The sequence below is a fragment of the Arachis hypogaea genome, chromosome 15, assembly GCF_003086295.3.
Source record: "Arachis hypogaea cultivar Tifrunner chromosome 15, arahy.Tifrunner.gnm2.J5K5, whole genome shotgun sequence".
NCBI lineage: Eukaryota > Viridiplantae > Streptophyta > Magnoliopsida > Fabales > Fabaceae > Arachis > Arachis hypogaea.
The window spans coordinates 24390705-24406931 of NC_092050.1; the positions used below are offsets into that span (position 1 = coordinate 24390705).

General features: G+C 33.9%; 1 non-coding gene across 1 annotated transcript; it reads left to right on the plus strand.

The window, feature by feature from the left end:
- Positions 1 to 3076: 3076 nt before the first annotated feature.
- On the plus strand, positions 3077 to 3180 carry LOC112753318 (small nucleolar RNA R71). Its single transcript, XR_003177709.1, has one exon. It is a non-coding gene; the product is annotated as a small nucleolar RNA R71 (small nucleolar RNA).
- The last annotated feature ends 13047 nt before the right edge of the window (positions 3181 to 16227 follow it).

A 16227-nucleotide genomic window follows, 5' to 3' on the forward strand; every position in this document is an offset into this window, starting at 1 on the left:
TGTTGGCGAACCAACTTAGCTAACCAATTACTACACCACAAACATTAAGAACTTATTCCACAAGCTGAACCTCACTCTGGTTTTTCATAATATTTTCTTTTATTTAGCTTAAAGGACAAACATACATTTAAGTAAGATGAAAATGACAAGAGGGGACTTGGACCAGCACACATGGACTTAAGCAAAGAAATCTTAAAGACAGAATCGAAAACTCCTAAACTACTATGGAAGCATGTTCTATTTCATACATGATTTTCCTTATTTAGACATTGAAAGAAAGAAAATGAAAAGGAACTCCACCACCTTTTACTCATGAGGGTGCCCATGCTCTCTTTTTTGTTTGTCCTCTTTATGTCCTTCTTGAGTGCTTGAGCCCCCCATTTCCTTTGAAGACATGTGTATAAACCCCCCTTGTGAAGTGGCCGAACCCTCCTCTTCATTTGTCCCATCATTTCCATCCAATCTTCCTTTCATTTCTCCTACAAGATAAAAGGAAAGCAAAAGTTAGCATTAAACTTTGGTGGCAAAAATTAAAGAGTGGACTATCTACTTTTTAAAATTTTTATTTTTAACTAACTAAGTGCTATTCATGAATACAACCCAACTGACTGATTAATTGTTCATGTATGCAACATTGGTGACACCAAACTTAGTTTGTGGCCATGTGGTGTAAAAAGAGTTGTTCAAGGCTCTAAGAGTAACACGATATGAATTGCTCTATGTCCTCTTAGTGTGCCTTGAACACCAAACTTGTTGTTCACTATATGTTGCATATAAGGATTCATTTAAGTTTTGTCAAAGTTGATTTGGAATTCATGAACCTTGTTTTATTAACTACTTTAAGCCCTAAAAAGATATAAAACATGGGTTGCCTCCCATGAAGCGCTTCTTTAGCGTCATTAGCTTGACGTTTTGCCTTAGTCAAGGTGGTTGGTAATGCTTCAAATCTTCCCCTCTCGCAGTGAATCTATCTCCGTTGACTTCATTAAAAACATCCACATGTTCCAAGGAGAGAATTCTACTGATGGTAAAAACTTTAGGCAGCTGAGATGGAATGGTGGGTAGATGAGGTGAAATAACTGGGAAATGAGCAGAGATTACTTTATCCCCTGGAGAGAAGTACTTTGTAGGGATTTTCTTGTTCCTTCATCCCCTTGGTGCCTTCTTCCTTGTTTCTTTTAATCCACTTCTGCTCCTTGTGGATTCTTTTCCCAGGGAGATTTTGTTGCTGGTCTCATATGACTTTGGTGGGTTTAGCTCCTCTTGGGTTTCCTTTAGCTGTTGTGCCTTCTAATTGTATTGTTCGTCAACCAAAGGGGTTCCCAGGGGTATTGTTTGTGCTTCAGTGCTTGTTTCTTCCACCAGTGCCTTATTGTGATCTCCCCTTGATTCCTTGTTTTCTTGATCTGCTTCTTGTGCGGGTTTGAAGACATTGAAGGTAAGTTGTTCATCGTGTATCCTCAGTATTAGCTCTCCTCGCTCCACATCTATAAGTGCTCTGGCTATGGCTAGGAATGGTCTTCCCAATATGATTGGATGGAGGTAACTCTCTTCCATTTTCAATATGACAAAGTCTGTGAGAAGGAAATAGTTTCCAACCTTTACCAACACGTTTTCAACCACTCCTACTGCTTGTTTTTTAGTTTTGTCAGCCAGCTTGATGACTACGTTTGTGGGCATTAGCTCATTGATCTGAAGCTTCTTCATGAGGGATAAAGGCATTAAATTAATGCTTGCTCCCAGGTCACAGAGTCCTTTATCAATCCTTGTTTCTTTTATAGCACAGGGGATGTGAAAACTCCCTGGGTCTTTCCTTTTTGTAGGCAACTCTGGTTGAATGAGAGCACTGCACTCCTTATTCATTACTATTGTTTGCCCTCCCTTGAGTGAACTTTTCTTAGTCAGCAGCTCTTTCATACACTTAATGTATGAGGACATTTGTTGGAGAGCCTTGATGAATGGTATGTTTACATAGAGAGATGCAAACATGTCGAGGAACTTTGAGTACACTTTCCTTTCTACACCACCCTTGAGTCTATGGGGAAAAGGTGCATATGGGTTCAGAATCTCCTTCTCCCTTAACTCCTCCCTTTGTGTGGGGTTGGTTTCTTGTTCACTCTCTTCTTGCTTCTCTGCTAGAATATTTCGAGAGTGTTCTAAGGGTTTATTCAGTTCTTTCTCAGTCCCCTTATCATATAAGGTGACCACCTTGCATTCTTCCCATTTTACTTTCTTTGCTTCACCTCTCGGGTTTTTCTCCATGTCACTTGGGAAACTATCAGTAGGTTTAGGAATCTTCTCAGAGAGGTATCCCACTTGAAATTCCAGCCTCTTGATGGTGTCTTCCTGGTTTTTTATATTGGCTCGCACCTCCTCCTTGAACACCTTGTTGTCTTGGATTTCCTTACATATGCCTTCAAGTAGAGTCTCAATCCTTGAGAGCCTATCTTCGGATGGTGATGGTGGGTTGAGATTGGAGGGATGAAAAGGGCCATTTTGGTTTTGATATGGATGTTGGGAGGTATTGTTGGATGGGTGCTGATATGTTCTCTGTGTGGAATGTTGGTGAGTTGCATTGTCGTTGGGATTGTGACGTCTCTAATCTTGGCTTTGATCCTGTTAATTTTCCCACCCGAAGTTTGGGTGGTTCTTCCAACCAGGATTATAAGTTTTGGAGTATGGATCATGGGTCTGCCTAGGTGAGTTCCCAATATAGTTAGCTTGTTCCCAGTCACCTTCTTCCTCTGTGTTTGCTCCCTCTTGAGCTGCTGATGATGTGGTGACTGCTGCCACTTGGTTCCTTTCCATCTTCTTGGTAAGGTCAGCCAGTTGCTTGGTGATCATCTTGTTTTGAGCCAGCAGCGCATCCATGTTGTTCAGCTCCATTACTCCTCGAGTGTTGCCCCTTTCAAAAGCATAGAAGTAGTCATTCTCAGCTACAGTCTCGATGACATCTATGGCTTCTTCAATGGTCTTCTTCTTGTTCAGAGATCCCCCAGATGAGTGGTCCACTGCCTTCTTTGATTTATAAGAAAGACCCTCATAGAAAATGTGTAACTGCACCCATTCATTGAACATGTCTAGTGGGCACCTTCTTGTCAAGTCCTTAAACCTCTCCCATGCTTCATAGAGAGTTTCACTATCTTGTTGCCTGAAGGTTTGTACCTCAGCTCTCAACCTGTTGATTCTTTGAGGAGGATAGAATCTCGCCAAGAATTTGTTTACCACATCTTCCCAGGTTGTTAAACTTTTCTTCGGGAAGGATTCCTGCCATTTAGATGCTTTATCCTTGAGTGAGAAGGAAAATAGAAGTAGCCTATAAGTGTCAAGATGAACACCATTAGACTTCACAGTATCATATATCCTTAGGAAGGTGGTGAGATGTTGATTGGGGTCTTCTTGGGCACTTCCTCCGAATGCACAGTTGTTCTGAATGAGGGTGATGAGCTGGGGTTTTAGTTCAAAGTTATTGGCATGTATGGTTGGCTTTTGGATGCTACTTCCACAGTTTCCTGGGTTTGGGTTGATATAAGAGCCTAGAACTCTTCTCTCTTGTCCAATATGATTCACTAGACCTTCTCTGGCATGGTTGTGAGCCTCTTCTTCATGGTGGTTCTCCATATTCTCCTCCATATTTGGTTCAAAATACTCTTCCTCTTCCTCAGCACCAACGACTCTCTTTCCTCTTGCTTCCCTCCTTAATCTAAAGAAGGTCCTCTCAGGTTCAGAATCAAAGGAAGTTGAAGCCCCGCTTCTGTCATACAACCAACAAGGCAAAAGCCAAGAGAGAGATTGAATGGAAATTACTCTTGTTAGAATGGCTGTTAGTGTGAGTGATGCAATATATCAAACAGTTAGTGGGTTAGTTAACTGACTTGTAAACAATGACAAAAACACAACAAATGGGTAAGGGATAAAGGAAAGAAAATAACTAAAACTGAAAGTAAATCACTCAAATGGAATTAAACAAAACAAAAGAAAAATGCTCAATCTAGTTATCCTCCAACTTAATCATTGTCGATACAAAATCAATCCCCGGCAACGGCGCCATAAACTTGATGCACGGAAACTTATCTCTCAACAAATTTCCCTCGGCAAGTATACCGAATTGTCGTCAAGTAAAAACTCACAATAGAGTGAGGTCGAATCCCACAGGGATTGATTGGTCAAGCAACTTTAATTAGAGGAATTTTCTAGTTGAGCTAAGCAGAAATTGAGTTGAGGAATTGTAGAAAATTAAATGGCGGAAAAGTAAATAACAAAAAATCCAAATGCTGGAAATAAATGGCAGAATGTAAATGGCATAAAGTAAATTACAGAATCTTAAATGGGGATTTGGGGAGATTAGCAGAAAAATAAATGGCAGAAAATAAAGAGAATGGGTAAGATCAGAAATGGGGGATTCATTAGGCTTAGGAGATGTTGCATTCTCCGGATCAAATTCATTTTCATCTCTTCCTCAATCAATGTATTAATTGATCTCCTTGACAATCTTAGGTAATTGGATTCCAATTCCTTAGCAACCCAATCTCTCTAAGCTTGAACAATTGCCCAATTCCTTGATTTAATTGCTCATGGGAAGAGATGAAGTTTGGTCACTGATTATACCACATGCATTCCCAAATCAAAGTGTTGGTAGGATTATATGTCAATATATCCATCCAAACCCCAATTTGGTTTAGCATGAGAAAGCATTTCTAGCATGATCTCCTCATTCCTCTTCCAAGGTTCCGAGGAGATCCAATTATGGAGAGCTTCTCTTCCAAGATAGCTAACCAATTGGATGAAGGACGAAAGCTTTCTAGTAAAATCAAGAGAAAAGAAAGAAGAAGAATAATGAAAACTATTATTGATCCATCAAATTACAACAGAGCTCCCTAACCCAATGAAAAGGGGTTTAGTTGTTCATAGCTCTGGAAATGGAAAGCAAAAATGAAAAGTACATTCTGAAAATAAGCTAGAAGTTGCAGAGAAAGTAAAATATACAGAGTGTAATTCTCAAGTTCCAGATCTCTTTTCAATTCAAAACTATCCCTATATATACTACTCTTCAAATCTTCTAGTTAGCTCTTCAAGTCTTGGATATGGGCCTTTGATCTTCAGTTGAAGCAGTTACAGTCTCTAGTGGGCTCAGCTTTGCTTGCAAAGAAAGTGTGAGTTAGGCATAATGGGAAGTTAGTTAGGACGTTAGTGGCGTTAACGTTAAGTGTAAATTTGAGTTCGAGAGCGTTAGTGACAATAACTTTGTCACTAACGTTCCAAACTAAATGATCTACGTTAACTTCAACGTTAGTGGTACTAACGTGACCACTAACGTGGCCTCTTAGCCCTTCGCAAACGTTATTGGCACTCACCTTTACCAATAATGTTGCTCTTTGTCCCTTTCTTCCATGTTAATGGTCCACGTTAGTGTAACTAACATGGCCCTTAACGTGGGCATGCTTAAGCTTCGAGAGCGTTAGTGATATTCACCTTTGTCACTAACGTTTCAAAGTGCCCCTTTTTCCCACATTAGTTTTCCACGTTAGTGACAAAGGTGAGTGTCACTAACGTTGGCCTCTCATTCATTGCTCCACGTTACCCTTCACGTTAGTGGTCTTAACGTAGGCAATCTAAGCTTGGCCTAGCGTTAGTGACAAAGGTGAGTGTCACTAACGCTTGCGACCTCCTCTTTACTCCACGTTAGAGTCCACGTTGATTGGGTTAACATGGCTCTTAACGTGGCTTAGTGTGGCGTTAGTGGTGATCACTTTCACCACTAACGTTGGAGCTCTCCCTTTCTTCCACGTTTCTTCTCATGTTAGTGTAACTAACGTGGGTTATGATGGCATTCGAGGGCGTTATTGGTGGTAACTTTTTCCACTGACGTTGCAAGCTTGCTCCCTTTCCACGTTAGTAGTCACGTTAGTGAAGCTAACGTGGCTACTAACGTGGTTCTTCTTTGCTTCCTTTGTCCTGAAATCAAACAAACAAGGTGCATCAAAGCTTTGTTTCAAGTCATGAGATCATGCATCATCCATATTATCATTCAATTCCTGCATAATTCTCATGAAATCATGTAAAGTTCACAATGTTTGCTTGAAACAAGATGTAAATGTATATTTACCCAAAATTTGCTTATTTACTAAGAAAATGCGTGAAACTATCTTAAAAGAGTAAAGAAAAAGGTCAGTGAAACTGGCCAAAATGCCCTAACATCAAGCACTTGAATATAAAATACCTTTTGAAGGCATCCATTTCGATGACTACAAATATTTGTCACACATTAGAAAAAATAAATTTGGAAGACTAGTTGAGTTATTTTGTGATAATGTGTTAGTAGCCTAATATTTTAAATTTTTGTTAAATAAGAGAGTTCAAAGTGTTTAAGTGTCTTGTGAGCAAATTAGCACAAACTCCATAAATGCATATATATTTGGTTTATAAGAAACAAACACCCAAAGTTTTTCCTGTGAATATTATTCATATAGGTGTTATATCATTTTATGATATATTGTTTCAGTCGAAGTATGCATTTAGATGCTCACATGGTTTAGACATATTTACGAATATCGATCTTTCTGCAGAAATAAAATATTTAGTTTTATTTTCACTCTAACTCATGATCTCATAAAGTTTATTAAAGTTGAACCAGTTGAAATAGGCATGCATGAGATCATTTTCACTTGTAATTTCTGAATTTTCTGATCTCATCTAAATTTTATCTATATCGTTGAGTATATTAGTATGGTGATCATCGTGGTTTTATCGCGATAATAATGTAATAAAAGCTACGGTAATTTCATAACTAATATATGAGACAAACCAGATTGTTAAAGTAATCAGAAAAATAGCATTCAGATGCACACATAAAGTTTATAAGATGTAAAATGTGATTATCTCAAAAAAGAATATATATATATATATATATATATATATATAAAATAACAAATTATGCTATTGAATTTTCTGTACACCAAAAAAAGTAAGCATCAACTAGAGTGACTGGGGAAGTCTTTCTTTTCTTTGAGTCCAAATTTTGTATTGGAGATCTATTTTACATTAAATGACTTATATAATAGTGATCTTATTTATTGTTATAAATAATGAATTGAATAAATCATAATTACTTTTGATTTGTAATTAAATGAGAATAAAATTAGAGATAGAATTTTATTTGAGTTTATTTTAAAATTTAATAGATATCACATTTAAATATAAATAATAATTTTAAAATTTTAATTTTTACACATCAAAACTACTTTCACAACTTTTTTTAATATGGATGATCTTGAGTCAAGAAATTCTATGAATTTCCAACCGTAACCGTAGGAGCTAAACCTCGTGTGGAGTATGGTGTAATTCATATGGGGTTGATGTCGTATTCAATAATGTCCCGACAAGTTTGTTTAATTTGTTTCATAAGCTCAATCAAACCCAAGTTGTTATAATGCTAACAGCATAGTAGTAGCATATGCCGAGCTACGTAAATGTCGCAATTAAGGCCCCTGCTTTAAAACAAAGTTTGGCGGTGATTGGAAGCTGTTAGGCTCCAATCTGATCACAATAAGCAAGGGTGCACGTGATAGATGGTGAGCACTCAGCAGCACCAATTTAAGATTTAAGACTTTCACATGGAGCCTAAAGACAAAGAGCATGCTAGATAGAAATTAAAAAAAGCAATTTACACGTGCAAACTATTATGATTGGATCATAGTGAATATTATTGATGTCTAAAAAATAATATCTACTTATAAAAAAAAATTAAAAATTAATATTTAATTTAAAAAATATAAAAATAAATAATTTAAAAAAATAAAAATTTATTATAAAATATAAATTAGACAAAATTTAAATATCAATTCATAGATATCATAAAATTAATCTTAGATCATTTATTAAAAAAAACTATTTTTTTTGGAAGAAATATATATATATAGTATTTCACAATTAATTGGGATATATATTATACAAAAATTATTTTTAATATAAAAATAAAAATGATATTTTAATTAAATAGTGATATTAAAGTGTATTACAATATTATAAATGTGTAAAAAATATTAATACAATATACAAGAGGCATATTACTATAGTTTAACATGTACTCTACATATAGGCTAGAATATTGATTATTCAATATCACGATGTTAATATGTGTGTAACACGTAATCTGTATATTATCTTTTTATTAAAGATTTTTATTTACTTATAATTATATTAAATAATTTTATTTTTATTAAAAATACTAATATTTTTTTATATAAAAAATTAACCTCTTTTTTAAATTTTTTCGTAAGAAAATTTGAGTATGTAGCAGAACACTGTGAACAGTGTGAAGGATAGCGCAAGTCTTTCGTTGCCAAATACACGAGTGATGTGAAAAGGTCCGTTCACTGCTCACATATCTATTTATATGTTAGTGATTGTAATTTGGTATGGTATTTAAAACTTAAAAGTATTTGTTTAATTTATTAAAAATAATTAAAAATTAATATTTAATTTTAAAAATATAAAAATAAATAATATTTAAATATTTAAAATTTATTATAAAAAATAAATTAAATAAAAATTAAATACTAAATTATAAATATCATCAAATTTATTTTATATAATAAGATACGTTTCAGATATTTCAATGTATTTTATTAGAGTACTGATATATCATGCATAAAATGATAATTTAAAAAGATTTGTCTACATTTAAGCTGGCAATGACAATTATATTCTTGAAATAAAAAAGAAAAAAACTGTAAAAAGCGGCTGAAAGATGGAAGAATATAAAAGTAACAGAGTTGAGCTATTCTTACACGGTATATGCAAGTTCGATTTAGTTAAACACTTCTACTAAATTTAATTAAGTTAATTTAACATAACAAAAATTATTTAACTTAGTTGAACTTTGTTCTTAAAAAAACTTAGATATGTAACATTACTCATAATAAAATATTGTAATCTAAAAAAATAATTAAAGAAAAAATTTATTTATTTTGTGCTCTTAAAACACATATTAATTAAAATTATAAAATTAAAATTTTTATATTAAAATATAAAAAATTTAAGTTTTTAATGCATTTATTTTATATTTATTAAATAAAAATATTTAAAATTTTTCACTAATAATAAATTTATTTTTTTATAACACGTATTAACTACACCCATAAATAAAATATATTATTTTAATACGTCTAATTTAGTAACTCCACTTTTTTTTACGTCATTCTCTATTCCTAATAATTTTATATTTTTTTTATAATTTCTGAAATTAAAATTATTTGACATTATTTTTCTTATAATTAATATATTTTTTTAAAAAAAATATTATTACTATTCTGAATTTGTTTTATTTATAGTCTCTTAGATATTAGAATTAGGATTTATTTTTTTCAATAAATACTATTTCTATTTTGAATTCATGCTAGTAAAATCACTAAATTTTATAATTATTAATATTCATTCTATTATATTTATTTTTCTAATTGCTTATAGAAATACATAGAAAATAAATATCTTTTTTTGTTCTTAATTACTGTATATTATAACAACATCACAAACAATGTTATACTTAAATTAATATTTTTACCGCTCAAAAAAATAATTTAACTGCTTTTTTTAAAAATTTTGGTCTACTTCGATAAAAAGAATATAAACTAAAAACTTTAGTTGATCAATTAAACGACTCTTTTAAAAAAATATTCTCAAATTAATAATATATTTTATTGATCTCAACTTATTTCGTAAAATAATTTTATTCTTATATTATATTTGTAAATTTTTACTATGATATAATAATTAATAATATATACCTGATAACTATTATTATAGACATTTTATTGTTATTAGTAATATTTTTTTGTTAGTATTAAAATAAATAATTAATTTAAAAGAATATTTTTAATTTTTTTTTGTCTGGGCTAATAAAATACATTCTCAATAGATAATGTTATTGGTTAGCTCATCTCTTTAAAATCATACATATACATTATATCAATTTATCAGACAAAAAACTATGATAACATACTTACCTTTACAAAATTTGCTATATCACGCTGCGATTACAATTTTTCTATGCAACTCTTTTTATGTATATTCACATAATACATATTTTTTTATATCTAAACCGATAATTTTTTTTAAAATAAATCTAAATGACTCTAAATTATGACATTTTAAACTTTCAAAAAGAACAAGAGTATACCTGATAAACATGATACATAGATCTTTTTGTGGTATCATTAAAACAAAGAAAAAATTAAAAAAAAAATTAAGAAAAGAGAGACGCACACACGTTATTTTTTTATTCTCTGTGTATCTTGTCAGTTGTCACGTTGTCATTCTTTGAATCTGTATATGTTGTCACGTTGTCACTCTTTGTTGAGTTGTGCCATGGTGTCTCTATAATCAAGAGGGGTCTCTATAATAAAAAAGTTTATAAAGTAACCTAACATTGTCATTGGTATATAAAAAGAACAAGCGGGTAGTGAAATGCGTACAAATCAAAGTTCTGAAAATCGGATCGATCATCAAACTGCTTTAATCATTAATTTATTAATTTATTGGTCTAATCGATTCAAGTAACTAGTGATTCAATTGAAAAAATCATTTTAAAATAAAATAATATATAAATTATAAATAAATATTCTAAAATATCTTTCAAATTTAAAACACTACACAAAAAATTATCAACCAAACAAAATTTTAAATTAACTTTGTGATAAAGTACCAGAAATTTAATAAATTTCAGATTAATAACATTTATTTTTTCATCTTTACAGATGATATTCAATTCCATATACATATACTATATATGGGTTTATTTTTTATTTTTTGGACCGAATATGAGAAGCATTAATTATCACACACTGCACTCTTTCCCGCTACTATTTATTGAGCTTAGCCAACAACACTTTCAAGTTTCAATTCGTCTACCAATTAGCAGTAATTTTCTAATAACAAAGTCAAAAATCAATTAGTTGTTTTTGGTCTTTCATCATGTATGTAAATATGTTAATTAACAGGGACAAAGCAAGGGACAAAGCAAGGTTCTGAATAACAAAATTGTTAGCACAAAAATTAATAAAGATTAATAAAGATAAACATAAGATTGATTATAATGAATAAGTAATAGTTTCACAATTTTAACATGGCCTAAAATGATTTTAGTGGATGATTATGAACAAACTCTACTAAAAAACAGGATGAAAAACCAAAAAGAAAGGAAAACTTGGAATGCTAGAACACTGTAATTGCTATTTAAAAAATCAATATAGTAACAATGTTGTTGAGTTTGCACATATATGTTCAAGACTCATCCCAAGACTCCTTTTTAACAAAACTAATCTCAATTGATATACCAGATATATATTTCCTATAACTAACAGAATTTAATTTTACTAAATGATTTCACTATCTTTTGTACCCTTTGTCAAGTATAAATTAACTAATTTAGTTAATACGCAGCTCCAAACATAGCAAGTACTCTGCTTCATACCCTCCTCAATTACAGTGAACTATGCTTCATAAACAACTCAAATTGTCAAAATCATATTTCAAGAAATACATAATTTATCAAGCATGGCAAAACTAAGTTCTCAAACAAAATTTTAATTGAACAGAGTAATATCACAACATAACAGAGCACAAAATATAGCAGAATATATCACAACAGCATTAAGCAAAGCTAATCAATAATCAATTAAACATTCAATAATCAATCAATCATTCAATAATCAATATAATATCTAAACAAAAAATAAAAACAAAAAGAAAAACAAGCATTAGCAGTGAGCAGAGAAGCCATTGCCTTCTTCGATCTGAGCAGTCTGGGCAGAGTATGCGGAAAAGTGGTTGAGCGCGACGGACAACGGTGACCAGGCGACAAGCACGATGACAGACGGCGGCAGAAGCGTGGCTGAGCAGAGGTAGACCAGACGACGGACGCGGAGAACGAGGAAGAAGCTGTGATTGTTGAATGAGGAGAGGAGTTGGAGACTTGGATCACGACGACAACGACCAGACAAGGACAGAAGCTCCTGAGCGAGACGGACGGCGGCGGAAGCTATTGTAAGCTAGGATTTCTTTTTGGGGAAAGATAGCTTCGTTTAAGAGAGTAAGAGTTGAGAGGAGTTGGAGTGAACAGAGGTTGCAGAGCTCAAGAACGACGATGGCGCAACGGACGGCGGCAGTGTCTCCTTCCTTGCAGTAGCGGTGGAGCCTACTACTAGGGTTTTGTTTTTTGTTTGAGAGTGAGTTTGAGAGGAGGAGGAGACTAAACGCCGAACGCTTTCCCTTGTTGTTTTTATCCGAAATCCAAAACGGCACCGTTTCAGCAAAACCGGCCAAGTCTCGGTTTGGTCTGACCGACTGGTTCTTGGCCGGTTCAATGATTTTTAGGCAGTTTTTAAATTAACGGTTTTATAAGTTAAACCAAATCGTAATGAATCCCAGTTCGCGGTTCAACCGATCGGACCGTCCGATCCGGTCCGATTTTCAGAACCTTGAGAAAAATAGATGAGATATATCCTGTATATTACACAAATTTAGAAGATAAAAATTCAGCAACATACATCTCTTTTCATATCTATTTCCCATTTTCTGTCCTGCCTAATTAAGAAACCTTTATTGCACTTTACATTTTTATCAAAGAAAAAAGTTCATAAAGAATAGAAAGTATATATATATATAACACACGCAAGACTTTCAACCGCTACAAAGACAAACAAAGTTAAAATAATGATATTGTTAATCATTGAAAAATTTTATGTCAAATAAGTTAGTCTACTAAAAAATTAAAAATATTAAAATAATCTTTGACATTTATTTTTGTTAAAAATTTGTAATTCCTCTATTAACACTATTAATAAAGGAAAGTTTTATGATGTTTTGATACGAACGCCGTTTTTTTAAGTGTAAAACTCACCACTTACAATTTCATATATATAAGCCTGTTCGGGACAAATAAGATCATATCGGATTAACAATTAAGTGAGAAACTAACGTTACAAGATAATGTTGGACACGCCATAACAACTACATCACTAAACCTGAAATCGTCGAATCCCAATAGTAAGCATGCGACGTAAAGGCATTTGATGTTGGAAAAATGGCAGTTCCAAAGAGCAGAGATAAAAGGAAAAGCCACTCAGCAGGTAAGGACATGAAAAATCCCATACTATACAAACACTTAACTGACTTTAGCACCGGAGCATCTTGCAGGTTGTCTTTTCGGCCTGGTTTTACACACGCCGAAGTTAGAATCTCTGTTCTCAAACCCTCCGGTTCGTGATCTCACTTCAGATGCAAAAATTTGGCGCCGTCTGTGGGAATCCCACACCGACAAGAATCATGTTGAACACTGAATTCACTCCAATATCAATTTAGAAAATCCATCGAAAGATCAACAGCAGGAGGATGGTCATGAAGCCGATGTTACCCCTAGTCACGACGAAGTTCCCCCCAAGAATGAAAATGAAGGGGCTGCTGATGAACGAATCTTTGATGGTTTAGAATTTCCTCAAATGAATGAATTCTCGTTGTAAAGTATAGTTTCCAAACCAATCAATAATCCTTTCATACAAAAATATTGGCTGTCACAAAGAACAAACCCCAAATAAGAAATAACCGGAGTATTTTGGACTCCGGGTCGTCTCACGAGGAATTACAATGAAGTGTATGATTATTGGCTATGAAGGGGTAAGGGGGTTTTTAGTTGATAAGAGGGGCAACAAAATAAATGGCAAGAAGAGTAAATCAAGCAAGTAAATAAAGAAAGCAAATAATAAAGAAAAGTAATTAATAAAGAGAGACATTCATGGCAAGAATTGAGATCATAGGCCTTCCATCCTAGTCATGCAATGATTAATTCATCTTATTTAGTTAACTCCAACAAATAGGGAGAAAGTCAAACAAGACTAATTAATCATGTCACAATAATAAACAAGAATTTATCTTATTACGTCATCTCCAACATTGGAAGAAGGTATAGGTCATCTTCCATGAGAGAAAGTCTAACAAGACTAGCTAATCTCAATCCAAAAGTCCTAATCAACTTACTAATTAAATTAGCAAAAGATTAGCGTCAATGGAAACAATATTAGCTAACAACTCTAAGTCACCAACATAGGTTGGGTTTTCATGACTCAAGATTGCCTAATTACTCTTTCCAAGCCAAGAATGCTCAAAATCTACTCTAACATCCAACCAAGCATTTTGTCAAACACTTGGAAGGCATAAAAGGAAAGCATAATAAATGACAAGAAATAGTAAAATCTATCAACTACAAATTGCAAGAAAAGTAAATCAACAACTCAAATCAACAATTAAAGGAACATCAAACATTAAATTGCATTAAAAGTAAATCAAATCCAACAAGAGCATCTATGAATATAAAAGAGAAATTAACATTACAAATCATGAGAATGAGAGAGTAGAAGTAAGAAATCATAAAAGAAACAAGATGGAAACATGTAATTAAACCTAGATCTAAGATGGAAATTAACCTAACCTAATTCTAGAGAGAAGAGGAAGCTTCTCTCTCTAGAAACTAACCTACATGATGCTAATGCTACAAACAATTGCTTTCGCTTTGCCCAAGCTTGAATTCTGCATGAAATAGCATTAGAAATGAGTTGGGTTGGGTCCAAAGTGCTTCAAAAATCGATGGGGGCAAATTCACTTTAGTGGGCCACGACAACATCGGCGCGCACGCGTACATGGCGCGTGCGCGCCCCTGAACGCAATGTAACATATAGCAAATTTTATATCATTTCGAAGCCCTGGATGTTAGCTTTCCAACACAATTAGAACTGCCTCGTTTGGACCTCTGTAGCTCAAGTTATGGTCGATTGAGTGCAAAGAGGTCGGACTTGACAGCTTTATGGTTCCTTCATTTCTTCATGAGTTCTCCCACTTTGCATGCTTTTCTCCTCACTTCTTCCATCCAATACTTGCCATATGAACCTGAAATCACTCAAAAAATACATCAAGGCATCGAATAGAATTAAAGTGAATTAAAATTACCAATTTTAGGGCCTAAAAAGCATGTTTTCACATTTAAGCACAATTCAAGGGAGAATTACAAAACCATGTTATTTTATTGAATAAATGTGAGAAAAGGTAATAAAATCTCCCAAAATAAGTATAAGATAAATCACGAAATCGGGGTTTATCAGCTGCAAATCCGGAACCCCGTCACGTGGAACCCCGTCACTTCGCTGGCCTAAATGACTACCATTACTCTATGTAGAAAATGTGACATCAGGTGCAAGAATTGGAACGCCATCATTTGGACTCGAACGAAGGCTAGCTGAACGAGCGTTATCTAGGTAATCACGCTCTTGGAGTCGTCCAGCAAGGGGGCATGAGGAGCTTAACCCCAGAAACCCCGAATAAGGGCAGGATCTAAATCGACGGGGTTCACGTTCACCACAGCGTCAGAGAGAAAAAAGAAGGTCACCCCAACGACGCGGCAATTCTCAGGAGGCAGATAGGTGGGCGAGGGAAGAATCCCGATTTTCTTAGTCTAAAAGGTGGCGGACTCCACAAAAGAGTTCAAGTCCTAAAAGGCACAAGAAGACCCGAGAACACGTGATATTGGGGCAAACTCCATTTGCTTCCCACGTCCTTCAAGTACGGTTGCCAAAGCATTTTGACAAGTCCACCGTCTTGAAGTATGACGAAAAGATGGATTCTCAGGAGCACATTGATGCTTTTGAGGCAAGAATAAATTTAGAAGGAGTCAGTGATGCAATCCGATGTAAAGCCTTCTCGGTGACCTTGTCGGGATCAGCTATGGCATGGTTTAATACAGCTACTAGGAGAACTCAGGCTAAGCACCCAATCTCTTTGCTGGAAATAGAGCAAAGGGTGGGACAAAGCATTCGAGATTATCTAGACCGCTTCAATAAAGCGCTCTTAGAGGTAAACATGGGAACTCCGGAGGTCGTGTGTTTGTGCTTGATTGCTAGCTTATTAGAAGGAGATTTTAGAAGGCATTTGACTTCAAAGGATGTGAAGTCAATGGAGAAAATTCATCAGATCGCTCTGGAGTACATTCGAGATGAAGATGTTTCGAAGGTGGTCTCAATAAAAAAGAAGAACATGGTGATAAGTGAATATCTTATACCCTTTTTCAAAGCATTTTCATTGTGGTTTTAGTTATATTTTATTAAATTTAGTATGTTTTAGTGCAAAATTCATCTTCTAGATGATACTTTGAGTTTTTGTATTTTTTCTATGATTTTAGGGAAA